This window comes from Geotrypetes seraphini, chromosome 1 (assembly GCF_902459505.1).
Source record: "Geotrypetes seraphini chromosome 1, aGeoSer1.1, whole genome shotgun sequence".
NCBI lineage: Eukaryota > Metazoa > Chordata > Amphibia > Gymnophiona > Dermophiidae > Geotrypetes > Geotrypetes seraphini.
Genome location: NC_047084.1, coordinates 161724481 through 161750369, shown reverse-complemented (window position 1 = coordinate 161750369; position 25889 = coordinate 161724481). Strand labels below are relative to the sequence as shown.

The window sequence follows — 25889 nt, the reverse complement described above, 5'->3', positions numbered from 1 at the left end:
TAATTCAGATACAATTTTTACCTCCACTAGGAGGCTGTTCCATGAATTCACCACTCTTTCCATGAAGAAATATTTCCTCAGGTTACGCCTGAGTCTGTTCTCTTTCATTTTCATCTTGTGTCCCCTCATTCCAGAACTTCCTTTTAATTTAAAGAAACTCACTTGTGCATTTATGCCACAGAGGTATTTAAATGTGTCTTATATTTCTCCTCTCCCGCCTTTCTTCCTAAGTATGCACATATTGAGATCTTTAAGTTTGTCCCCATACGCATTATGATAAAGACCACCATTTTAGTTGCTGTTCTGTAGACCAACTTCATCCTGTTTGTATCTTTTTGAAGGCGAGAGCTTTAAAATTGTACATAATGTTCTAAATGAGGTCTCATGAGAGCCTTCGGCAGTGGCATCATCATCATTTACCTACTAGCCATTCATCTCACTATGCACCTAAGTAGCACTGATATCTAATTGGGGAGGGGGAGCTTACAGGTGCCAAGCTCTTTCCGGTATACTTTCAAGGAGAGGTGAAAGTGATACCTTCTCATCTCATTTCTGTCATGTTCGGAAATGGTGGTATTTGATGCCACGCAGTGCATCCAGAATGCAAACAAGGGAATTTCCCCTTAATTTTGTAATTTGGGCGGAGACTACCAAATAAGGGAAAAATTCCAACTCCCTCCAATTTAGGAATCAAGGAAACTCTTATATCTTGGCATCCCAAGTCCTCTAAATTTTCTTCACACTTCTACCTCTAACCCTCTGTTGTAGTTCCTTCCTATTTCTCCTACTGTAAACTGCATCGAGCTCTACGAACGTGGAGATGATGCGGTATACAAACCTAAGGATTAGATTAGATTAGATATTTGGCAGACATGGGGCATCCCAGGACGTGCTATATGGGGATGGGTGCCAATTGGTATTCTTCTAAGGGCTGAGTTGATGTGAGCAAAAAATTAGTTTTTGTCGCAAGCAAAACTTTTCTGTTACATTACTCTGTGACACTCTTCTCCGAAGCAGGAAGAAGTCCACAGTGGCTGCCTATACTAAGGCTTGGCGATGTTCTCAGATGTGGTGAGTTCAGAAACTCTAGGATTCGTCTATCCTGTCGGTTCCCCAGATTCTGGAGTTCCTTCAGGACGGCCTAGCCAAAGGCCTGGCTGTATCTTTTTTTCTGAGTCTAGATTGCTGGTCTCTCTTGTCTGGGGCATAACCTTCTGCGGGGCATTTTCTGCGGGGCACTCTGAGGCTTCCCTGTTCTACTTGGAATCTAAATTTGGTTCTCTGGTCTCTGGCTCATCCGCCATATGTGAGAGTGTGGGAGTGTGTGATGCAGCGGTTAGAGCTACAGCTTCGGCACCCTGAGGTTGTGGGTTCAAATCCCACACTGCTCCTTGTGACCATGGGTAAGTCACTTAATCCCCATTGCCCCAGGTACATTAGCTAGAGTGGGAGCCAATCAGGACAGTTAGGGAAAAATGCTTGAGCACTTGAATAATTTGTAATCTTCCTAGAATTGTAGGGGGTACAGATAGAAGTAGAGGGGATTGAGGGGTACAGATAGAAGTAGAGGTAGGTTATAGAAGTGGTCAGGAACCACTTCACAGGTCATAGACCTGATGGGCCGCCGCGGGAGCGAACCGCTGGGCACGATGGACCTCTGGTCTGACCCAGTGGAGGCAACTTCTTATGTTCTTATGCAGAATATAAATCAATTCTGTTTTTCCTTATGGCCATCACCTCCAACCACAGGGTTTCTGAACTTCAGGTTCTTTCCTGCCGGGATTCCTTTCTACGTATTATGGATTTTGGCGTGGTGTTACACACTGCTTCTTCCTTTCTTCCAAAAGTGGTTTCAGCTTTCCATGTTAACCAGGAGGTCTGACTTCCTGCTTTTGCTTCCTCTGGTTCCAGAGAGGAGGACCGAGTGTTGCGGTCCCTGGACGTACGCAAGATCAGCCCTGTGATTTGCTGATTGTCTGTCTTTGCAAGTACTGGTAAGCTGGATTTCAGTTTCCTGACCAGCCTTTCTAAGAGTACCATGCGAATATGTTTAACACGTTATCTTGGGGGTGGGCCCTCAGTCCGATGCCCCCTTCTAACAGTACAGACTGTGTATCTTTATAGCACTGTTCTTTTGGTTGTTCAGATTCCCGGAGTGTCTCCATACCCCTCTCTTTTGCCTTTTTCTTCTACAAATGTCCCTGGCTGCTTTGTCACCAACTGATTTCCTGGGGGGCAGTCCTGAGGTAAGAGGGGAGGGGCTCAAGACTCAGTTATGAGGCTTTCTACAAGCTCTGGCGAGTATGGGAAAATAACTCACTAGTCTAGGAATACAGTGTGGATTTACAAAAAAGATGATTAGCAAAATTAAGAACCTAATCATTCGTTGGCTAACTTCAGCTCTTAATAAGTAAATAGTGACAGATTCTCTATTCAGTCTTCCCAATTCTTAGTTTGGAGCTGGGGATAAAGTAAGACTCATAATTTCTGGACATAGCTGAAATATACAGAAAACACTGGGTATTTAAACATGAAAAAACTGAAATCCTCTTCCTCTCAGTTTTCTACACAAGTTTCTCATCTTTGTTGTAAATGCATTCATCAAGCTGAATCCCCTTTTGCAATCAGCGTTGGAAGTTTGAAAAGTTCCACCAATATTTCCAGAAGAAAATACAATAGTTCCTGTTACTATCTGAAAGTTAGTGTGTCTAGAAACAGTTTTATAACAACACTTTTCATTTAGATATAAGTACCTGAAATCTTATGCAGCTGGCAGAGTGCCTTTCCAAAAGGAAGCGCCATCTTTATTAAGCAAAGTGAACATTAAAATAGCCTTACTGGGTCAGACCAAATGGTCCATCAAGCCCAGTAGCCCATTCTTATGGTGACCAATCCAGGTCCCTAGTACCTGTGTGGCGGGGTCGTGGGTGCTCGATGGTCAACCACGGCATCTGTCACACGCTTAAGATCCGTGCCTCTTGGAGTACAGAGCTGTACGGGAACGGGAACGGGAACGGGGACGATGGGAATCCCGCGGGACCTACGGGATCCCGCGGGGTTCCCACTTCGTGTCACGGGGATCCCGTGGGGACGCCCCTAGGGTCGCGGGGATCCTGCGGGGTTCAATGCATCTCGAGCCACGAGGCTCGTCTTCTTTTCCTACCTGCTCTGCTGCAGCACACATAGCTGACCGGAAGTCTTCCCCGATGTCAGCACTGACGTCGGAGGGAGGGCTTTGCTTAAGCCCTCCCTCCGATGTCAGCGCTGACATCGGGGAAGACTTCCGGTCGGTTATGTGCTGTGGCAGTGCAGGCAGGAAATAGAAGACGAGCCTCGCGGCTCGAGTTACATTTGGATGAGAAGGTTGGTAATTTGCTGGCAGATGATGGGTGGGAGGCAAACGCGGAACACAAAAGGGGGGGAGGGAGTGCATTTTTGGACAGTTGTAAACTGCTACAACTCTAGGTAAAACTGTTCTTTTATTGGAGTGACTTTTTTTTTCCAAGGGCTATTTTTAAATTAATTCTTAAATATTTAATCCAGCAGAAATATAATATATCAAAATATGGATCTTTTAGATATTTTAGAGCTAGTAGCAGAAGTAAACATACAGTTGGATCATAATGCTACTGTATGTTACAAAACAACCAAAATGAACTTGGGAGAGAGATTGGAGGAAGGGAGCGAAAGAGGTGGGGGAGGGAATGCGTTTTTGGACACAGAAGGCATGAACTTGGGAGAGAGGAAGGGAGGGAAAGAGATGGTTGTGTACATGGGGAATGGAAGAAAGGAGAATTTTTGGTCATAGGGAGGACGTGAGGTACAAATGAGAGGGAGAAATATTGTGGTGGAAAGGGAACAGTGGGACAGATTGAAATGGATGCAAGAGGGAGGAATGTTGGACATAGTGGTGAAGGGAATGGAGGGAGAGATGTGGCGTGGTTCTGGAGAAGGGTGATGGAAAGAAAAATGTTGGGCATGGGGCTGGTGGGCAGGCACAAAAGATAAGAAAGGGATAAATGCTGGACCATGGTAGGAGGAACCAATGGACAGCAATAGAAGAATTTACAGAAGATGGGAAAGTGGAAAAAAGAAACTGGGTCCAACTCTATGGAAAAATAAGTCTCCAGACAACAAAGGTAAAAAACGGAATTTAGTGACTAAAATATGTTAGCTTTGGGAAATGTATATAGCAGATGTCTTTGTATTGTGTTCAAAAGAAAAGGAAATACATTTCTGGTTTTATTTCTACAGTGTTGAAGTACTTGCTGACCCTTGCTGTGACTGGTGGGGATCCCCAAGCATCGCCAGCAAAGGACCTCCTCTAGAGACGGCCAGAACTCCCCTCCACCAAGCATAGCAGTCACTGGCAGCATCCATGAGCCACTGAGATGCCAGCATCTGTGACTCAGGGACGCTACTGCTGCCTGCCAAGCTTGGCAAAAGGGACCCCCGGCCAACTGCAAAGGAAGTCCTCAGCTGACAGCTTGGGGGTTCTCATCAGCTGAGTATTTATATTTTATATTTACATTAGAGGCTCTGGTAGAAACCCGTTTACAAAGTATGTATTCTTCCCAATTGATATTTCCAAATTAATAAAGTGTCTTTGCTTATTTGTAAATGGGTCTCTATCAGAGCCTTTAATTCAGTAGCATAATTAAATGAAATAACTATTTCTGAAGTTTACAGGGATAGGCGGGGATGAAGGGGGATTCCTCGTAGGGATGGAGGGAATTCCTCGTGGGGATGGATTGGATTTTGGCAGGGACGGGTGGGATTTCTGTCCCCGCGCAACTCTCTATCTTGGAGTGCCAGCGATAGTGAGGCTCTGGGCCCCAAGGAAAAAAGGTCCCAGTCAATATTATTTCTCAGAAATCATATTTATTCTTCCTTGAAAACAAAATAATTTCCTCTCATTCAGAGGCAGTTCCTCTTAGATAGCCCATCAGGAGCTTCCATATAATCAAAATAAGCTTTTTCACAGTTCAACTATTCACAGTTCTTTGAATTCTGTAGAATGGTAGTGCTTGGTGTAAAGGCTGCTTCTCATTAAACACAGTTCCAGCAGCTGCCTCTCCCTTCCCCCAAGGGTGGGTTAAAGGAAACCCTAACCTCCTGGTTGGGATACGGCTTTCCCCCCTCCCTGCTCTCTACTTCTCAGAGGGGAAAAAAAGGGTTTTTATTTTCCTCTGTTTTTAGTCCTTTTCAAGCGACAGCCTAGCTTACTGCAAGGCTTCTTTCAGCACTTTTGCCCCGCTTGGGTAATGGCCAGAGTGCTGGGGATACTCTTCCCTGCATAACAGTTGGAATCATGTCCTCCCGGCCCCCTGATAAGTGCCCTGGAGCTCTGGTAAGAGGCTGCTTTTAGCTCCTTAAGTTTCCTCACCTAGCTCTTGTGCAGTGAATTCCCTTCCCCCACGCCTAGCTGGGGAATTCAGTAGCCTTCACGCACACACTTTCTGTTTTGAAAACCAACTGCGGCGTTTGCTTTCATACCCCTTAGGTTTAAAGTTAAACCGAGGCTTTATTCAAACATATCTTCATTCCCACAGACGTCCCCTTCAGTTAGCCATTCCTTGCTTTGCTCTGGGTTGCTATAAACAGATTCCAATATCTTCATAACACATTAGGAAATCAGGCTCTGCATAATCCTCCCTGCCCCTTGCTTCAGGAGACCAAAGGACATTTTCAGCAGTTTCAAAGGCTTCCCCTTCCCCCACCGCTACCTGGGGTTTAAGAACTCTCCTTCTCTCGGTAGGGCTCTGCTGGGAATTCAAGAGGCTGGGGAATGAAGGAGCAGGCAGCTTTCTGCCTATGGAGGCTGTCTGTGTCTTCCTGTTTCCTGGTAGCTCTGAGAACCTCCTCCTGCTGCAGCTTCAGCTTCCATGTTAGACAAGCTGGGCTCAATTTACCTGCAGGTTCTCCGCCTGCTGGGAAAACTCTCTCTCTCATTGGCTGCACAGCATTCCTCACTAGACCGAGACCCACCTCCTCTGTTAACTCCTTCAGTGCCAGATCTTATTCTCTGCAGTTCACAGATATTCAGCTGTCTTCCTAGCAAGGGAATAATAGGGAATCTCCCTTCTGTTTCTATCCCTCACCCTTATATCCTAGCAGGAGTCGGGACAGTTTTATCTTGGGCAGTGTCAGAAGGAGGGGGCAAATTGCCTGTCACACTGGCCAAAACCCAAGGAGTAGCAATATTCCATGCTACCAATCCAGGGCAAGCAGTGGCTTCCCCCATGTCTTAATAACAGACTATGGACTTTTCCTCCAGGAATTTGTCCAAACCTTTCTTAAAACCAGCTAGGCTATCCACTTTCATCACAACCTCTGGCAATGCAGTCCATAGCTTAACCAGTCTCTGAGTGAAAAAATATTTCCACCTATTGGTTTTAAAAGTATTTCCCTGTAACTTCGAATGTCCCCTAGTCTTTGTAATTTTTGAAGGAGTGAAAAATCAATCCACTTGCACCCATTCTACTTCACCCAGGATTTTGTAGACTTCAATCATATCTCCCCTCAGCCTTCTCTTTTCCAAGCTGAAGAGCTCTAACTTTTTAAATTTTTCCTCATACGAGAGGGGTTCCATCCCCTTTATCATCTTGCTTGCTCTTCTTTGAACCTTTTCTAGTGCCACTATACATTCTTAGTCTTGTTAATCATCCCTTTTTAAATAAATCATAGCATCCTGTTTGCTTTTTTGTCCGCTGCCACACATTGGACTGAAGGTTTCATCGTATTGTCTATGATGACATTTGGATCCCTTTCATGGGCGCTAACCCTCAAGGTGGACCCTAGCATCCGGTAACTGTGATTTGGGTTCTTCCCAATGTGCATCACTTTGCATTTGTCCATATTAAATTTCATCTGTCATTTGGACACCCAGTCTTCTAATTTCCTAAGGTCTGCCTGCAGTTTTTCACAGTCCGCATGCTTTTTAATAACTTTGAACAGTTTAGTGTCATCTGCAAATTTAATCACCTCACTTGTTGTTCCAATTTGTTAAACAGCACCGGTCCCAGTACAGACCCCTGTAGCACTCCACTGTTTACTCTCCTCCATTGAGAAAAATGATCTGCTTTCTATCCGATAACCAATTCCTAATCCACAACTGAACTTTGCCACCTATCCCATGACTCTTAAATTTTCTCAGGAGCCTTTCATGAGGAACTTTATCAAAAGCTTTCTGAAAATCTAGGTACACTATATCAGCTGGCTCACCTTTATCCACATGTGCATTCACTCCTTCAAAGAAGTTGAGCAAATTGATGAGGCAAGATCTCCCTTGGCTGAACCCATGCTGACTCTGTCTCTTTAAATCATGTTTGTCTACGTGTTCCACAATTTTTTTTTATAATTGTTTCCACCATTTTGCCCGGCACAGAAGTCAGGCTTACCAGTCTGTAATTTCCAGGATCTCCCCTGGAACCCTTTTTAAAAATTGGCCTAACATAGGCCACTCTCCAGTCTTCAGGTACTACAGAAGATTTTAGCAACAGGTTACAGATCACTAACCACAGGTCAAAAAAGCAGACAAGACGATAGGAGTTATTAAAAAAGGGAAGTTAACAAGACTAAAGATATTATAATGCCTCTGTATCGCTCCATGGTGCGATCTCACCTGGAGTATTGCGTTCAATGCTGGTCTCCTTATCTCAAGAAAGATATAGTAGCACTAGAAAAGGTTCAAATAAGAGTGACCAAAATGATAAAGGGGATGGAACTCCTCTTGTATGAGGAAAGACTAAAAAGGTTAGGGCTCTTCATCTTGGAAAAGAGAAGGCTGAGGGGAGATATGATTGAAGTATACAAAATCCTGAGTGCAGTAAGAACATAAGAACATAAGAAATGCCGCTGCTGGGTTAGACCAGTGGTCCATCCTGCCCAGCAGTCCGCTCATGCGGCGGCCCTCAGGTCAAAGACCAGTGCTCTAAATGAATCCAGCCTCACCTGTGTACATTCCAGTTTAGCAGGAACTTGTCCAACTTTGTCTTGAAATCCTGGAGGGTGTTTTCCCCTATAACAGATTCCGGAAGAGCATTCCAGCTTTTCACCACACTCTGGGTGAAGAAAAATTTCCTTACGTTTGTACGGAATCTATCCCTTTTCAACTTTAGAGAGTGCCCTCTCGTTCTCCCTACCTTGGAGAGGGTGAACAATCTGTCTTTCTCTACTAAGTCTATTCCCTTCAGTATTTTGAACGTTTCGATCAAGTCCCCTCTCCGTTTCCTCTTTTCAAGGGAGAAGAGGCCCAGTATCTCCAATCTCTCACTGTACGGCAACCAGGGCCGGATTAATCAATAGGCCTAGTAGGCAAGTGCCTAGGGCCTGAAACTGTGAGGGGGCCCGCTGAAGGAGGACGACTCACCTTGTCAACGGCAACGCCCCCCCCCCCCGCATCAACCCTCCTATCTCTCCCTCCCATGCGAATCCTGCTGACCCTCCTAGGCAGGAAAAAGCCGCAAAGCAGCCTGTTTAGTGTGCTGCGGCTGCCAAAACTGCTGGAGGGAGGTTTGCTGCTCGGTCATCTCACTGGGAGGGTCAGCAGGATTCACATGGGAGGGAGAGATAGGAGGGTCAGTGGGGGTTTGGCTGGGAGGGGGGAGAAGTTGTCTGCCTCGGGCGCTCCAAGGCCTGGCGCCATTACCTTCTTCGGGCAACAGCAGCGTTTACAATTTGCTGCTGTTGCCGGCTTCAGGCCTTCCTGTCTGCCGGGTCCTGCCTACTTCCTGTTTTCATGAAGACAGGACCCGACAGAGAGGAAGGCCTGAAGCCGGCAACAGCAGTGAATTGTAAACGCTGCTGCTGCCCGATGAAGTTCAGGACACCAGGAAGTTCAGGACACCAGGCCTTGGATGACAGAAGGAGGAAAGGGAGCAGAGGGGGAGAGAATTGGGGAGAGTGTTGCTGTACCCTACTGGAGGGAGAACAAAGATGAGGGAAGGAATGAAAGGAGATGCCAGGGGTTGGAGGGAAGAAGAAATGCCAGGGCATGGAGGGAAGGAGGAAGGTATGCCAGACCAAGGGAAAAGGAAGGGGGAAAGGATGGAGGAGATGTCAGAGCATGGAGGGGGGAGGGAGAGATGGAAGAAAAGGAAAGGAGAGAGATGCCAGGGAATCAGGGCAGGGATGATACCAGACAGTGGGGAGGGAAGGAAAGAAAGGAAAATAGAGAGATGCCAGAGCATAGGGGAGAGGGTGGTGAGAGAGAGAGAAAAATGGAGAGGTGACAGAGCTGAAATCAATCATGTTCAAAGAAGAGAAGGGGCACAGGATAGATAGTTTATGGAAGGCGCATAGAAAAAGGGAAGATGTCATATGGAAGAGAGAGAGAGAGAAAGGGCGAACACTGGATGGAAAGAGCAGAGAGGGCAGTGAATGGAAGGGGAGAGAAGTGTGGGGGAGAGGAGGGACAGCCGCTGAATGGAAGTGTGAGGGACAGGGGGAGCAGATGCTGGAAGGAAGTGGGGAGGAGAAAGAAAAAAGGGCACATGCTGGATTGAGGGACGAGGATAGAGTTAGATACTGGAAGGAGTGAGGGAAAGAGGTGGCAAGCTATAGGTAGACATAGTGAAAGAGGGAAATTGAAGACTGAATAATAAAAAAGAATTTAGACAGAGACAGAAAATAAATTGAGAAGGAAGACCAGGGAAGAACAGGAGGAAGGGAGCGGAGAGAGAGATGCCAGAGCAGGGGGGAAGGAGAGGAGACAGATACCAGACCTGGAAGGAGGAAAAGAGGAAGAAGACAGATACTAGATCTGAGGGAAAAAAAGGAGGAGAGAGATATGCTAAAATCTGCTGGGAGGAAAGGAGGGAGGAAGGAAAGAAGGAGAGAAAGAGGTAGAGAAAGGGGGAGGAGGGTTGTAAGGCTTGGACGAAAGGGGAAAGACAGGAGGTAGATGCAGAACTATGGGAGGTTCAGACAGAGGGGGAGAGAGAGGGAGACCTGGAACAAAGGTAGAAAGGAGAACTGACACTGGATCTGGGGAGGATAACAGAGAGAAAAGAGAGAGAGACCTGGACCCAAAGGGAATGGGGCTGGATTGTGAAAGAAATGTTGGATGCAAAAGAAAGAAAGATTGGATGCACAGTCAGAAGGAAGTGCAGAGGCTCATGAAATCACCAGACAAAGGTAGGAAAAATGATTTTATTATCAATTTAGTGATCAAAATGTGTCTGTTTTGAGAATTTATATCTGCTGTCTATATTTTGCACTATATTTGTCTATTTTTCTATAGTTACTGAGGTGACATTGCATTACAAGAGCAAAAACTACAGGATTAAACTACAGAAGCCAGACATGATCAAAGGAAAGCTACCCACTCGATCTCATTGTTAAGGCCATATGGGTGGAGAGAGTTGAGGTCAAAGATCCATTTCTGCTCCTTTCTCCACAACATACGAGCTGTATCACCACCCCTAGTATTACAAAGTAAATCCAATACTGTAAATTGTAAATCAGTAACAGCATGATTCTTGTTTTGCCAATGCTGGACAAGGGGGGCTTCCTGCACAGCAGTGCGTATGCGACTCATATGTTCTCCAATGCGGAGCTTCAAGCTGCGGGTAGTGCTTCCCACATACAACAGCTGACACGGACAAGAAATAGCATAGACTACATGATGAGAGTTGCAGTTGGTCACATGCTGAGAGTACTTCAATCGGGAGGGTAATGGCATTTGTTGAATGGTGGCACTAAACTGACAAACTTTGCAGTGCCCACATGGGGAATGCTGACCCCTCAAAGACTTAGAAACCACATGACTTGAAAACTGAGAGTGAGTTAATTGTTGTCTCAAATTGAAAGATTTTGAAAAAGCAAATCTGGGAACCTCTTGAAAAACTTCATGGTACTGCATGATGGGCCAGTGACGTTTGATAATTTTCTTGATTTGAAAAGCGTGAATAGAATAAGGCAGCACACAAACCAACGGGCAGGCATCAGATTTGGAATGAGCTTGCAGCAACAGAGACCGGTTGGCATATAAACCACGTTTATAAGCTTTCTTGAGAACAGAGGGAGGATAACCCTTCACTAAAAATCTTTGTTTGACTTCATCCGCTCTGTATACATATTCCTCCACTGTGGAACAGAGTCTTCTGAGACGTAAAAATTGTCTAGTGGGTATATTATTCCTTAGATGTCTCGGGTGGAAGCTGTCATACTGTAACAAGTTATTCCTATCTGTTGGTTTGCGGTAAATGGATGTTTGAAACTGACCATTTTGCAATGTGATATTAATGTCCAAAAAAGAGACCCGGTGAGAGTCCATGGTCATTGTGAACTGTAAATTAGAGTCACATTTATTAAGCCAGTCAAAAAAACGTCCCAGCTCTTCTGAAGTACCAATCCATACTGCCAATACGTCATCAATATATCTCTTCCAAAAGAGAAAGAATTGCCAAAACTCAGAAGGATATAAAATTTTTTCCTCAAACTGAGATACGTAAAGGCAAGCTATGGAAGGGGCCATCTTGGACCCCATGGCAGTGCCTTTAATCTGTATGTAAAAATCTAAATCAAATTGGAAATAATTCATACTGAGCGCTACCCTGGCCAAATCAAGCAGAAACTGTATCCTAGTGTCTAACATATCCTGAGCTTGTAGTTCAATTTTAATAACCTCAATAGCTTCTTCTTGTGGAATATTGGTGTATAATGCTGAGATATCAAAAGTCAGTAGTATAGCATTTGCTGGTATATCACAAAGAGAGGCTAAAAATTGAATCATACTCGTGGAGTCTAAGACGTAGGAGGGGGCCAGAGGAACCCTATCCTTGAGATACAAATCTAAAAAAGCAGATAAAGGTTCCAACAATGATCCAATTCCAGAAACTATTGGTCTACCCGGAGGGTTAATTAAAGATTTATGAATCTTTGGGATAAAATAGATGACTGGAATGCATGGATGTTTACAACTCAAAAACCTGAATTCCTTGTCAGTAATAACCCTGGTTTCAAGCGCTTGCACCAATAAATGTGAAATAACATCTTGTATGGATTGGGTAGGATCATTCTGCAAAAGTTTATAATAAGTGGGATCACTAAGTTGACGTTGTGCCTCACTCACATATGAATCTGTGTCTTGAATGACTATTCCTCCACCCTTATCTGCTGGATAAATAACAATACTAGTGTCAGTTGCCAAAGAAGACACAGCAGCTTGTTGTTGTCTAGATAGATTGAAACGGGTAGGAGGAGGATCTTTCTCTAAACTGCCAATGTCTCTCAATATTAAATCTTCAAATGTCTGAATGTGTGGATCAATAACTCCCGGAGGACACCAAGAGGATTTAATATGTAAAATAGGTTGACTATCTTGGGATTGATCAATAGGGGTCTCTTCTGTGTAAAAAAAATTTTTAAGTTTACACGATCTTATAAACTTAAACACAGCCACTCTAGTGTCAAAAGCCCCATAACGACTAGTAGGGACAAAAGAGAGACCCTTATTTAGGACTGATGTTTCTGTGGAGGATAAGATACGGTGGGAGAGATTAAAAATGTTAGATGCTAAGGTTGCGTCCGGGGTTGTTTGGATCTTACCGGCCTTTTGTTGGGAGGTTTGGGACCCCCCTGAAAATGGACATTGTGAGATGAGGCCTGTATAGTTCCCTGATGAGATTTATTATCATCTTCAGATGTGTCAGATGATGTCTGTGTATATGTGGGACGCTTCGGACGTTTGATGTTACGAGTTTTGTCCATCCACGCATACACAAACCCTTTTGTATAATCCATCTCATCCCTACGTAGTTTCTTAATTTTAGTTTTTCTTAAATCCTCTCTAAAAGCATCAATTTTAGACTGAATATCTTGTAATGATTTAGTATAATCATCAGTACTACTATTATTTTGTAAAGATTCCCTAGCTTGTTGAAATTCGTCCTGATAAGTGTCTAATTCTGTCTTGGTAGTCTCTATAACTAAAAGCATAAGATCCAAAGAGCATTTATTAAGAATTGCGTTCCATTTATCAAGAAATGCTGTATTGTCCAAAAAAAGTCCGGGTTCTGTCCTCATCCGGAGGCCTCTGGGAATTCGTTTCAGGCGACAATACTCAGCCAATGTGGCTGCATGCAACTCAGCACGTACTATACGTTTCTGCAGATTTTCTAAATGTTCCCAATCAGTGGGAATCATGGAATTGTCTTCTGAGGTAAATAAATGAAAGGCTGATAATAAATCTGAAGCTTGTTGCTCATTATAAGAATGTGCATCCCATCCAATGGCAGCCATAATACACCCTGCAATAGGTTCAACTATGTTTCCACTTCAGCAGGGAAAAGTAACAAAAGAGTCAGAAAAATGCAAAATTGTAACAAAAACAGACTGACTCAGTAATTAGCACTACCAAAGAGAGGGACCCGCTATACAAAAACTCAGCTCAGAGAAATGTAACTCTGAAGAGGGAGGGGTAACCCCCTCTTGGGAAAGAGTTTATCTTCCAATCATTGCTTGATTGATGTTTAAAGCGAGTCCAACTCGATGGTGTGAAAAAGGTTATTCAATTGTGTATGAATGTCTTAATTGAAATACTGTATATATTCAGTTCACAAATCTTTTGCATTCAGGTTGACACTAAAATTTCTACATGCACTTAACTCGGTTGTGAAAGAAAATTCATCAGGGTCCCGACGCGGCCCCGTTTCGGTGTCTACTTCAGGAGACCCCGCACACTGTACTTTGAGATTCACTAAGAGGTAACAACCGTGAAAAGTTCAAAAAAGATCTGAAATGCAAAAATACATGTCAAAAGAGCAATAGACACAGGCAAAGAAACTCAAAAAGCCTACTATCTATGCAAAAATGTAATAAGGCTTATAGCTGACAATAGCAGACAGGAGCAACATAAAGTACATACCAGTCAAAATGATGAAAAAATTTTGTGCAACGGAGAACGCCGGCACCCGCTCCGATATTTAAACCGGAGGGGGGAGGGAAACCGGACGTGACACAACGTGATGACATCATTGCAAATACTGACAAGAGCAAAAACTACAGGATTACACTACAGAAGCCAGACATGATCAAAGGAAAGCTACCCACTCGATCTCATTGTTAAGGCCATATGGGTGGAGAGAGTTGAGGTCAAAGATCCATTTCTGCTCCTTTCTCCACAACATACGAGCTGTATCACCACCCCTAGTATTACAAAGTAAATCCAATACTGTAAATTGTAAATCAGTAACAGCATGATTCTTGTTTTGCCAATGCTGGACAAGGGGGGCTTCCCGCACAGCAGTGCGTATGCGACTCATATGTTCTCCAATGCGGAGCTTCAAGCTGCGGGTAGTGCTTCCCACATACAACAGCTGACACGGACAAGAAATAGCATAGACTACATGATGAGAGTTGCAGTTGGTCACATGCTGAGAGTACTTCAATCGGGAGGGTAATGGCATTTGTAGAATGGTGGCACTAAACTGACAAACTTTGCAGTGCCCATATGGGGAATGCTGACCCCTCAAAGACTTAGAAACCACATGACTTGAAAACTGAGAGTGAGAAATGTCAGTTTTGAGAATTTATATCTGCTGTCTATATTTTGCATTGTTCAGGAAGAAATTGTTTTCTTTCTATTTCTCTTCTTTATGTATATTAATATTTTTAGTTTGAGGGAGCCTCTTGCACTTGGAGGATACCACCGGAGGGGATTTGGAGCTGGTTCCTGGCCTCCTGCAGCAGCGGTTTGGGTTTATTTTTCCCTCGCTGACAGGCACTTACAGAGATGGACCCCCTGATGTCACCGGGTCCGTCTCCAACGTTTTAAAACTGAGCCGCCGCCGCGGCTGATTCGGGAACCTCTTCCACTTGGAGGATACCACCGGAGGGGATTTGGAGCTGGTTCCTGGCCTCCTGCAGCAGCGGTTTGGGTTTATTTTTCCCTCGCTGACAGGCACTTACAGAGACGGACCCCCTGACGTCACCGGGTCCGTCTCCAACGTTTTAAAACCGAGCCGCCGCCGCGGCTGATTCGGGAGCCTCATGCACTTGGAGGATACCACCGGAGGGGATTTGGAGCTGGTTCCTGGCCTCCTGCAGCAGCGGTTTGGGTTTATTTTTCCCTCGCTGACAGGCACTTACAGAGACGGACCCCCTGACGTCACCGGGTCCGTCTCCAACGTTTTAAAACCAAGCCGCCGCCGCGGCTGATTCAGGAGCCTCATGCACTTGGAGGATACCACCGGAGGGGATTTGGAGCTGGTTCCTGGCCTCCTGCAGCAGCGGTTTGGGTTTATTTTTCCCTCACTGACAGGCACTTACAGAGACGGACCCCCTGACGTCACCGGGTCTGTCTCATAGACACATAGAAAGATGACGGCAGAAAAGGGCTATAGCCCATCAAGTCTGCCCACTCTAATGACCCACCCAATTTAGTCTGTGCGCTAATGACCCAACTCTTTAACTCGACCTTCTTAGTGATCCTACGTAGGTGTCCCATTTATTCTTAAAGTCAGGCACGCTGGTGGCCTCGACCACCTGCACTGGAAGCTTGTTCCAACGATCTATCACTCTTTCCGTGAAGAAGTACTTCCTGGTGTCGCCATTAAATTTCCCTCCTCTGAGTTTGAGCGGATGTCCTCTTGTGGCCGAGGGTCCTTTGGGAAAGAAAATGTCATTTTCCACCTCGACACATCCTGTGATGTACTTAAATGTCTCAATCATGTCCCCCCCTCTCCCTACGTTCCTCGAGAGTGTAGAGCTGCAGTTTGTGCAGTCTCTCTTCGTACGAGAGACCCTTGAGCCCCGAGATCGTCCTAGTGGCCATCCGCTGAACCGACTCGACTCTGAGCACGTCTTTATGGTAATGTGGCCTCCAAAATTGCACACAGTATTCCAGATGAGGTCTCACCATGGCTCTGTACAGTGGCATTATGACTTCAGGTTTCCGGCTGACGAAACTTCTATTGATACAACCCATCATCTGCCTTGCCTTGGATGAGGCCTTCTCCACTTGTTTGGCAGCCTTCATATCTGCACTGATGATTACTTCCAAATCTCGTTCTACTGAAGTCCTAGCTAATGTTTCTCCATTCAAGGTGTAAGTTCTGCATGGATTACCGCTACCGAGGTGCATGACCTTACATTTCTTAGCGTTGAAGCCCAGCTGCCAGGTCGAGGACCAGCATTCCAATGTAAGCAGGTCCTGCGCCATACTGTCCTGCAAGTTGCTTTCACTTACTATATTGCATAGTTTGGCGGCGTCGGCGAATAAAGCACAGTTACTTACTGTAACAGGTGTTATCCAGGGACAGCAGGCAGATATTCTTAACGCATGGGTGACGTCACCGACGGAGCCCCGGTACAGACCTTTTTAACTAGAAAGTTCTAGTTGGCCGCACCGCGCATGCGCGAGTGCCTTCCCGCCCGACGGAGGAGAGCGTGGTCCCCAGTTAGGATAAACCAGCTAAGAAGCCAACCCGGGGAGGAGGGTGGGACGTAAGAATATCTGCCTGCTGTCCCTGGATAACACCTGTTACGGTAAGTAACTGTGCTTTATCCCAGGACAAGCAGGCAGCATATTCTTAACGCATGGGTGACCTCCAAGCTAACAGAGAGGGAGGAGAGATGGTTGGCCATTAGGAAAATAAATTTTGCAACATAGATTGGCCGAAGTGTCCATCCCGTCTGGAGAAGGCATCCAGACAGTAGTGAGTAGTGAACGTGTGAACTGAGGACCAAGTGGCAGCCTTGCAGATTTCCTCGATGGGCGTGGAACGGAGGAAAGCCACAGAAGCAGCCATAGCTCTGACCCTGTGGGCCGTGACAGCACCTTTCAGTGAGAGACCGGCCCGAGCATAACAGAACGCAATACAGGCGGCAAGCCAGTTGGAAAGCATCTGTTTAGAGACGGGACGACCTAGACGGTTAGGATCGAAGGTCAGGAAGAGCTGAGGGGACGAGCGGTGAGCCCTGGTACGGTCAAGGTAGTATGCAAGGGCACGCTTACAATCCAGCGTGTGCAACTCCTGTTCCCCAGGATGAGAATGGGGTTTAGGGAAAAAGACAGGCAACACAATGGACTGGTTGAGGTGAAAAGCCGAGACCACCTTGGGAAGGAATTTAGGATGGGTACGCAGAACCACCTTGTCATGGTGAAAAATAGTGAACGGTGGATCGGTGACCAGTGCATGAATCTCACTAACCCTCCTGGCAGAGGTGACGGCAATGAGGAAAAGCACCTTCCAGGTTAGAAGTTTGAGCGAAGTTGTGGCAAGAGGCTCAAAAGGAGGTTTCATGAGGGTTGATAAAACCACATTCAGGTCCCAGACGACAGGAGGAGGCTTCAGAGGTGGTTTGACATTGAAGAGGCCTCTCATGAACCGGGAAACCAGTGGATGAGCCGTGAGAGGTTTTCCGAGGATAGGCTCATGAAACGCAGTGATGACACTAAGGTGGACTCTGATTGAGGTAGACTTGAGGCCAGCGTCGGACAGGGAAAGCAAATAGTCCAGTACAGTTTCCACCGCCAAAGAGGTGGGATCGTGATGATGCAGTAGACACCAAGAGGAGAACCTGGTCCACTTCTGATGGTAACATTGAAGGGTGGCCGGTTTCCTAGAGGCATCCAAAATGCGACGGACGGGCTGAGACAGATTATCTGGAGAGGTTAGCCCAAGAGAAACCAAGCTGTTAGGTGGAGCGAAGACAGATTGGGATGTAGTAGAGATTGATGCTGCTGCGTAAGTAGAGTAGGAAACACAGGAAGAGGAATGGGCTCCCTGGAGCTGAGCTGAAGCAGGAGGGAGAACCAGTGTTGGCGAGGCCACCGAGGAGCGATGAGAATCATGGTGGCCCTATCCCTGCGGAGTTTGGATAACGTCCGCAACATCAGAGGTAGAGGAGGAAAGGCATAGAGGAACCGATCTGTCCAGTCGAGCAGGAATGCGTCTGGGGTTAGACGATGAGGAGAGAAGAGTCTGGAACAGAACTGGGGCAGCTGATGGTTGTGAGGAGCTGCAAAGAGGTCCACCTGCGGAGTGCCCCAGCGAGCAAAGATGGACTGGAGTGTTGGAGGGTCCAGAGTCCACTCGTGAGATTGAAGGATGCGGCTGAGATTGTTGGCCAGGGAGTTCTGTTCGCCCTGGATGTATACAGCCTTGAGGAAGAAACTGTGGGCCGTGGCCCAGGTCCATATTCGGATGGCCTCCTGACAGAGGAGGGGAGATCCGGTGCCGCCTTGCTTGTTTATGTAGTACATAGCGACTTGATTGTCTGTGCACAGGAGAAGAACCTGAGGGTAGAGAAGGTGCTGGAAGGCCTTGAGAGCATAGAACATGGGTCTGAGTTCCAGGAAATTGATGTGATGTTGACGCTCCTGAGGGGTCCAGAGTCCCTGGGTGCGTAGAACCCCAGGTGAGCTCCCCACGCATAGGGGGAGGCATCCGTGATTATGATCATGGAGTGAGGGGGTAGATGGAAGAGTAGACCCCTGGAAAGATTGGAGTAGGTCAACCACCATTGAAGAGATTGCTGAAGAGACGATGTCACAGAGATGGGATGAGAAAGAGGATCCATGGTCTGTGACCATTGGTTGGCTAGAGTCCACTGAGGTGTCCTGAGGTGGAGTCGAGCGAGAGGAAGTACATGGACCGTCGAGGCCATGTGGCCCAAGAGGACCATCATCTGTCGAGCTGGGATGGTTTGATGAAGGAGCACCTGACGACAGAGGTGGAGCAGGGTCCGGTGTCGGTCGGGGGGGAGAAACGCCCTCATCAGAGTGGTGTCGCGAACTGCTCCAATGAACTGAAGTCGCTGTGTGGGAAGCAGATGCGACTTGGGGTAGTTGATCTCGAACCCCAGGAGATGGAGGAACGAGATGGTGTGTTGAGTGGCTTGTAGCACAAGCGGAGACGTAGGTGCTTTCACCAACCAATCGTCCAAGTAGGGGAACACCTGGAGGTTGTGAGACCTGAGAAAGGCCGCCACCACAATAAGGCACTTGGTGAACACCCTGGGCGATGATGCGAGGCCAAAGGGTAGCACCTTGTACTGATAGTAGCGGTGCTGTATCTGAAATCGGAGGTAGCGACGTGAATGCAGATGGATTGGAATGTGAGTGTAGGCTTCTTTGAGGTCCAGGGAACATAGCCAGTCGTGTTGAGAGAGAAGAGGGTAAAGCGTGGCAAGGGAGAGCATTCTGAACTTCTCCTTGACCAGACACTTGTTGAGGTCCCTGAGATCGAGGATGGGACGGAGGTCTCCTGTCTTCTTGGGTACCAGGAAGTAGCGGGAGTAGAATCCCTGACCCCTTTGGTCCGGAGGCACCTCTTCGATGGCATTGAGAAGAAGGAGGGATTGGACCTCCCTCAGGAGGAGGGGGGTTTGGGAGGAGTGAGAAGCAGACTCTACGGGAGGATTGTCTGGGGGAAGAGTCTGGAAGTTGAGAGAGTAGCCATGGCGAATGATGTGGAGGACCCATTGGTCTGATGTGATGACCTCCCAACGGCTGAGGAAGAGTTGGAGGCGATGTAGATTCCTCCTTGTCAGGAGCCTCAATAAGTCCCCTCAATCGTACTCCTCCCCTTCATCCGGTACCCAGTGATAGTGGGAATATAAGACCCACTACATCCGAAGCTCAATTGGTTTCATCTACCCACTTAAGTAAATTAGTATATGCTGAAGTACCTAAACCATTGATATTTACTGGTGGAGTGGAAGAAAACACACGAACAGAGGAAACACAGGATATTACATTAAAAGACTTATGGTTAGGTATATCCAGAGTTGAAGGGTTTATACGGGACATACGGGACAGTTCAACAAATTTTGTCAGATAAATTTAACATGAGACGCATTTCTACGAAATTTGTGCCAAGACTGCTAACTGATGAACAGAAGGCCCATTGCGTTTCTGTCTAGTCGGAACTTCCAGAAACATTAGAGTGATTACGCACCCTCCCTATTCGCCTTACCTTTCCCCCTGTGATTTTTTTTTTTCTATTCCCCAAAATGAAATTATGATTGAAAGGGTGTCGTTTTAACACAATTGAAGAGATCCAGGCAGAATTGCAGGAGGTCCTCAAGGCAGTCACCCAAGATGACTTCCATAGATGCATGGACTCATGGGAAAAATGCTGAAATCGCTATATACATTCTTAAGGGGACTACTTCAAAGGAGATGGTGGAAACTAGGCGTTTCGGTAAGCAATTTTTTTTTTTTACAATTGAATTCCCTGAACTTTTGAACGATGAAGCAAATGGGAGATTATTCTCAGTCAGTTTCTTCTAAATTTGAAAATGTGGATGCTAACCTAAGTTGTTTGGATAAACGACTAAATGTGGTGGAAAATCAATGTAATAATTTACAAGCTGTCTCTGTATCAGCTGTTAAAGATTCAACAGTAATACACTCTAAAATTGAATCTATCGAGAACATGAATAGAGTGAAAAATCTACGCTTGGTCAACTTTCCAGTAACTCATTTATTGTCACCTGAGATTTTATTAAGGAAATTCTTTAAAGAAGTACTGGGAATGACCAATGCTGAGAATTTTCCAATAAATAATTATTATTATATTCCTCCAAAAAAACTTGAATCTGCCCTGGAGGTGGACCATCTGACCACACCAGAGGTAAATTTGACTGAATTCCTAGAAGATACTCAGGATGTGATTCAGACTCGGTCCACCCTGGTAATAACATGCATGAGCGAGATGGATAAAATGTTGATAATGCGACTTTATTTTAAAAACAGGTTAATGAAATTTTGTGGGGATTTGGTTAGGATTTTTCCGGATGTATCCAGAGCCACACAGTTGAGGAGGAAAGAATTTTTGAAATTGAAGGATAGAGTGTTGGCACTGGATGCATCCTTTTACCTGAAATTTCCCTGTAAATGTCTGATTAAGCTACAAGATATCGAATATTCTTTTTGGGATCCAATACAACTACAACAATTCTTAATTGCAAGAGAAAAGAAATAGAAATGAGATTTGTTTCACCTTACTGAGAAATATGAGGAGAATTAATATAATGGTATCCCAGTTTAAGGAATGACTCAGGGTTCATTAATATGAACCAAGAATCATTATCCTTTATATTTCTTGAACTTTATTTTATTAGAAATAGCAAGATATACTCCCCATTAATGTGGGCTTGAAAGGAGTTTTGTACGTATGACTTGATTATGTATTGTTTTATGTGATTTTCCTTTTCTTTTGAATTTGTTGGATATTGTAAAGTATTCAAAATTATAAATAAAAAAAATATATATATATTTTTAGTTTGTGGTCCTGTATTTGAATAGGGGTTGTCTGTGTTCTGCGTGTGTGACCAAGGCCAGGTGTTCTGGTAGGAACGAATGTTGAGCATACATCGTGCTTTGTGCAGTTATATTGTGTGTATATATATATATATATATATATATATATATATATATAAATAAAATGAATGGAAATATGGTATTACAGTACTATTATTATATGATGGAGGTCTAGGGTATTGCTTTTATGCACCTCCCCCAAACAAAAAAGTGTTCCGCTGCCTATGATTTCTAGTATTTTATTTGCTTTTTTGGCTGCCACCACATAGCAGAATATTTCAATGTACACTTCTCCCTCCATATTCGTGGTGGATGCGTTCCGGCAATAGGCACAAATATGAAAAAACGTGAATAATTTATGTTATTCACAGTTTTTGGAAAGTGACATCGTTTTTACTATTGAAACCGCGAATAACGTATCAACTGTTATTTGCAGTTTTTGAATTAAGCTGCCACTATTACTACTAACCAGTGATTTCAGGGCAGCCAAACAGCAATTTCAAATTTATAATCAGGCATAGATGTTGCTTAAAACAGTGGTTCCCAACCCTGTCCTGGAGGACCACCACTATTACTACTAAAAACACTATTACTACTAAAAACACATGCTGGGAAGAAGCCTTTCTCTCTAGGGATGCTGGGAAGCAGCGTTTTTCTCAGTGAACATTGGGAAACATGGAAGCAGCGAATTTGTGGGAGAAAGCATGGAAGCAGCGATTTTCAGAGTTATCGTACAGCAATGGTAAGTGATAAACTTTTTTATCGGTACTGTACAGTAAAAGGAAAAAACTTTAGTGATAACGGGTTTTTTTTTTTGGGGGGGGCGGAGTCAGCAGCCGAAAAATTGCAAATAAGCGAATCCGTAGATATGGAAACCGCGAATACGGAGGGAGAAGTGTATTGTCCATGATAACATCTAGATCTTTTTTTTAGGCACTAACTCTTAAGGTGGACCCTAGCATCTGTTAACTACGATTTGAATTATTCTTCTTTCCATTTGGATGTCTAGTCTTTCAATTTCTTAAGACCTGAACTGAAAATTCTCAGTCTATATACGTTTTAACTTTAAATTTTCAGATAACAACAACAAAAGACTAGTCCGTCACCTCGCTTATCATTCACTTTTTCAGATTATTCATAAATATGTTAAAATAGCTTCAGTCCCAATTTTCCCTGATGTGTCTAGGGTAACTCGATATCGAAGGAAAGAATTCTTAAGTCTAAAAATACGTGTATTATCTTTAAATGCATTATTTTTTTAATGTTTCCTTGTAAGTGTGTAATCAAGCTTCAGGATGAACAAGAAATGAAATCATGGGTACAAGAGGAGGATAATGATAATAACAGTTGATCTTATATAGGGAGTCAGAAAAAGAAAACGCATTAAAGGTATAACTCGGTGGTTACGAGTTATTAATTTCCTTAGATTCTTTTGTTATTGCCTCTAATTCTCTCATTATTGTGGGCTAGGAAGATTCTATTTCAGGAAATTGGTCATATGTTGTTCTATACCATTTTATGTAATGTAAGTATCTTCATTCTGTACTATTCTGAATTGAATTGTATTGAAAGTAAAGATTTCCTGGGAACTCCACTATTTACCTTTCTCCATTAAGAGAAATGGCAATTTAACCCCTACCTACTTTCCTCTATTAACCAGTTCCCAATCCACATTGCCTCCTATCCCGTAGCTTTTTAATTTTCTCAGGAGTCCCTCATGAGGGACTTTGTCAAAAGCTTTATGAAAATCTAGATACACTACATCAACCTGTTCACCTTTTATCCAGATGGTTATTTATTTTCCAAATAAATGAAGCAAATTGGTGAGGCAAGATTTCCCTTGGCTGAATGTGTGTTGATTCTTTCCCATTAAACCATGTTTGTGAATGTGTTCAGCAACTGTATTCTTTATAATACAATAGTACTCTCTTGACTAGACTACTGCAACTCCCTATTCAATGGCATTGCTGCAAGAGATCTAAAACGCCTCCAAAAAGTCCAGAACTCAGCAATTCGACTCCTATACAACCTCAGCTACCATGACCCCATTACTCCAGCATTCTATGCAGCTCACTGGTTACCAGTGAAAAAGCGATGCATCTTCAAAGCCCTGGTCATGACACAGAAGAGATTCTACCAAAAAACCCCAGCCTACATAGCATCCAAGCTACGCCTATACACCCCTAACTGCCCCCCTCCACTCAAAAGCAGAACAAAGACTCAGCATTCTCGCAGGGAGATCCCTCCGAATGAGTACGGCGTACCAAAGATCCCACAGCCATTTCCTACCTCATCTATGGAACCGACTACCCACACAGATCAGGTCACTTGACTCACTAATGACCTTCCACAGAGCAGTAAAGATCTTCCTCTTCCACCAATCGGGCCATTAAAAACTGCCTCCTCAATATATTTCTCCTAGTACTCTTCGCTATGACCAGTCTAGTCTCTAGAATAAGCTCCGTTATTGTCTACTGTAACCTATTTGTTGTCATGACTAGTCTGTTTTCAAACGATTGTGAATGTCTACTTGTAACCTGTTCTGAGCTTCTGGGAGAACGGGATAGAAATCGAAATAAATAAATAAATAGTTTCCATTGTTTTGCCTGGCATTGATGCTAGGCTCATCGGTCTGTAATTTCCTGGATCACCCAGGATCCTTTTCAAGAAAAAAAACTGGCATTACATTGGACACCCTCTAATCCACAGGTACTAAGGACAAATTTAATGACAGAGTACATAGCAGATTTTATTTGAGTTTTTTTCAGTACTCTGGGGTGTATGCCATCCAGTCCAGGTGACTTATTACTCTCATGGATTTAGTGCATCTTCCAGGTTCATTACAATTTGTTTCCGTTCCTCTGTATCATCACCATCTGGCACAGTAAGATCAGATCACTTACATCCTCTTCAGCAAAGAATTCATTCAGTCTCTCTGCTATGGCCTTGTCATCCCTAAGTGCCTCTCTTACTCCTTGATGATCTAATGGCCCTACTGATTCTCTCACAGGGTTTCTGCTTCTGATAAAACTGATTAAGTTGTTACTACGGGTTTTTGCCTCTACAGCAAGTTTTCTCTTCATGTTCTCTTTAAGTCTTCTTTCTTGCTATATTGCATCTAACTTGCTAGTACTTACGCTGCTTTTTGGTTTCTTCATTTGGATCCTTTTTCCATTTTTTGAAAGATATTCTTTTGGCTCTAATAGCCTCTTTCACGTCACCTTCTAAACATGCTGACTCTCATTTACTCTTCTTTCCACATTTATTAATACACGAAATACATCGGGTTTCTAGGCTAACAAATGGCATTTTTTAAGCCAGTGGTTCCCAACCCTATCCTGGAGGACCATCAGGCCAATCGGGTTTTCAGGCTATCCCTAATGAATATGCATGGAGCAGATTTGCATGCCTCTCACTTCCATTATATGCAAATCTCTCTCATTAGGAATCGCCTGAAAACCCGATTGGCCTGGTGGTCCTCCAGGACAGGGTTGGGAACCACTGTTTTAAGCAACATCTATGCCTGATTATAAAGTTGTAATCTTTTAACCATTTTTCCTCATTTTATCATAGTTGCCCAGTGGCAGAGTCCAGTCTGGGTTTTTCTGGAACCCTGTGCACATTCAAACACGGCTTAAAAAGAGCAGCCATAGTGCCAAAAAGTCCTTTATTGACTGAAAAAAACCCTGAATCCCTATTACCTCACAGGATCAGGCACACAGGAACAGTTTCTTGTCCAAAAAGTTCAGAGAGGGGCCTGTAGCTTATGGGACTCAAAACATGGACACAGACTTTCCTCAGTTTTTCCCCAGCCAACCTTGTTCTAAGATCTGGTTAGGGACAGACCGTCCCTAACCAGATCTTAGAACAAGGTTCACATGTAATTAGCACAAGAGTTTGGCTTATCTCAGTCAAGTAGAATGCAAAGAGTTTGCTGGGGCTACTTCTCTGAGAAGTCTCTTGCTGGCCCGCCTAGTTCTGCCCATCCTCCACCCTAATCCCACCCCAAGCCCCACCCCCACCTGCCTGCTCCTGGCAGGGAGGACATGCGCAGATGCTACGTGATGACATCACAGACGCTATCGCGTGAAGGCCACGCATACACAGACGTCCTCCCTGCCCGACACAGCTTTTCCAAAACCCGGACAGACCCCTTCTGATCCAGCAGAGCTGTGGTATTCCTTCCCTAATGATCTCAGCACTGAGCTGCAAAGCTCAGGGCATCCTGGGACATATAGTTTTCATCAATTTGCCTAATGCCCCCTGCTGCCCAGTGGCATAACTGCAGTGTTAGTGAAGCAAAACCCCTAAATCTCTCACATTTTTATAGGTAAAAGCTGCTATAGTAGATTCCCTTAGTGACCTTATGCCAGTTATATTGGATCATGTTGGATCATGTTATCACTCATATTGGATCATGTTATCACTTTTTTCAGTAGACCCCACACCGTTACTTCATGTGCTAAGTCCTGCATTCTCGTAAGATAAGCCATCTTTTGCAGCACCTTTCTATAGTCCTAAGGTTTTCCTATTTTAGAGTTGGTTGTCTGTTCCTGGCACTTCAGCTCATTGAGCTTTTTGAGGTTCCACGGCCAGCACAGTAGAAGGTAGAATG

The 25889-nt window shown here is 44.6% G+C and overlaps 1 protein-coding gene across 2 annotated transcripts in view; it reads right to left on the bottom strand.

Moving 5' to 3' along the window:
• LOC117358882 (DNA excision repair protein ERCC-8-like) overlaps nucleotides 1-25889 on the bottom strand; it is a 133506-nt gene that overhangs the window by 8712 nt on the left and 98905 nt on the right. The window contains exon 1 of one of the 2 annotated variants that reach the window (XM_033940707.1): nucleotides 5727-5866. The exons of the other annotated variant lie outside the window; for it this stretch is intronic. The gene's annotated coding sequence lies outside the window, so the exon portion shown is untranslated. Of the gene's footprint in view, nucleotides 1-5726; nucleotides 5867-25889 lie in introns of those variants that run through there. 2 annotated transcript variants of the gene reach the window in all.